The following is a 1,827-nucleotide window of genomic DNA, read 5'->3' as shown; positions in this document are numbered from 1 at the left end:
GATGGGAGTGAAAGGGCAAGGGGAGGAGGGATGGGGGCGGGACAAGGGCGAGGGGAGTAAATGGCGGCAGTAAATACCCTGTCGGTTGTTCTGTGCCTCGGCGTACCCCCTGCTTCCTCCCCCTCCCCCCTCGCCCAAGCTCGCTCGGTTAACTCGATCGGCTCACCTACGCACTCACGCGAGGTTGAAGACGAACGATGGCGAGGTGGATCGATCGCCTTCTCCTTCTCCTGCCTTTGCCCCTGTGCTCTCGTCTTCCCCTCGCAGCAGTCGCAGCAGCCGGCGCAGCGAGGGAGACGACGACAGGGGAAGCGAGGCAGCAGCGGCGGAGGAGACGGCGCGGTTACTTGTTGGTGTGCTGTGCACTGTGCCTGTCCGTGCGTGACGCGACCTCCCCCCGCTTTGACCTCTTATTCCGCCTCGCCTTCCGCGTGACGCGCCCCCGCTGACCTCGCGGCCCCCACCCGCCGGTCCCGGCCGGAGCCCCACGTGGCAGCGACGGTGCCCGCGCCTCCCTGGGCAGGCCAGGCCCCACCCGCGGGCCCCGCGTGTCACCCACCCGTAGAGACTAGAGCGAGGAGGAGGAGCGCGCAGGCGGGCGGGCAGGCGCAGCGCCAGAGAGCGTATCGTGGGCGGGTGGTACAAATAAATGCGGTAATTAGGGAGTGGGATTACAGCAGCGCGCCGGGGTAGGAGGGGGTGAAGAAAAGGTGAACGACAGGGGCGGTAATAAATGCATGCGTTGCCGCGCCAATAACTGCGCGCGCACAGTAACGGGCCGGCCGGCGGCAGTGAAACTCTGGCGCGCCACCGACGCGTGCCCGTCAGGCCGTCGCCGGCGACCGGCTGCTCTCCCCCTCCTCCCGCGGCCAGCGGACAGGCCTGGTGTGAACTGAACTCGCCGTCCCGTTCCGTTGCGTTGCGTGCTTGACTAGCCAAGCCAGACTGCCAGAGGGAGAGAGACTGACGAAAGGCGTCAACAAAAGTCAACAGCCCTCTCCCCCTCTGTCCCGTCCGCCTGGCTGCTGCTGCTCCGGCATGCGCGCGGCCTCGTAGAACGGGCCCCCCTTTGGCGCGCGATCGCTGTCCGTCCGATCTGGGCCGAGAGCGCGAGATCGGGCCCGTCATCGTGGAGAAAGCGCGTTACGGCGGGGGCGGGCATGGCGCGCATGTGCGTGGTCTTCCTCAGCCTGTTGCAGCGCGCTGGCTGGGCTAGCCGTGTGGCCTGTGGCGCTAGGCCCTGGCCGTGCGCGGCGCCCCCTGCCTGCGGCGTACGAGCGCGCATCCATGCATGCGTGTCGCGCGCCATCAGATCACAGGGCGTACGCGTGCCACGCGGATTTGGCACAGTAATGGCGCCGGGGGAGGATCAGCACGTACAGCGAGATTGCGGCTAAAGCAACCAATGCGCCGGATCACACCAAATCTTCTCTTCTTATTCCCTTCGAACGCTGGTAGGCGGCGAACGTGATCACCGGGGATATCGATCAGAAATCAGGATGGTCAGCGTCTTTTTTGGTCCTGTTGGACGCCAATGTCTGTGGCGGCCATCGCGGCATCGCCGGCGAGCTTCTTGGCGGCGGCGATGGTGTTTCCTGCAGGCGATCGTGTGTCGTGCAGGCAATGATGTGTAGGTGTGCCGTGTGCGTGCCTCTCTTAAGGATTGGGTTGTAATTGGCTTCTATGATGAGAGCACTCTTTTTAATATAGTATATGGTTATTATAAAAAATCAAAATAGTTCCTTGAAAACAATTCAAAAAATACAGCATTGACGTGGCCTACGATAAGATCTGCACGAAAAAAAAAGAAAGCATGCAATACCGGAA

General features: G+C 62.9%; 1 protein-coding gene across 2 annotated transcripts in view; it reads right to left on the bottom strand.

The window, feature by feature from the left end:
- LOC101771471 (homeobox-leucine zipper protein ROC3) overlaps positions 1 to 314 on the bottom strand; it is a 6,483-nt gene extending 6,169 nt beyond the window's left edge. The window contains exon 1 of one of the 2 annotated variants that reach the window (XM_004983499.4): positions 167 to 314. The gene's annotated coding sequence lies outside the window, so the exon portion shown is untranslated. Of the gene's footprint in view, positions 1 to 77; positions 143 to 166 lie in introns of those variants that run through there. The other variant, XM_022823310.1, reaches the window with a different exon arrangement.
- Between the last annotated feature and the right edge of the window lie 1,513 nt (positions 315 to 1,827).

Source organism: Setaria italica, chromosome IX, assembly GCF_000263155.2.
Source record: "Setaria italica strain Yugu1 chromosome IX, Setaria_italica_v2.0, whole genome shotgun sequence".
Lineage (NCBI taxonomy): Eukaryota > Viridiplantae > Streptophyta > Magnoliopsida > Poales > Poaceae > Setaria > Setaria italica.
Note: the sequence above shows the minus strand (reverse complement) of the source record. Positions and strands in the feature narration are given on the sequence as shown.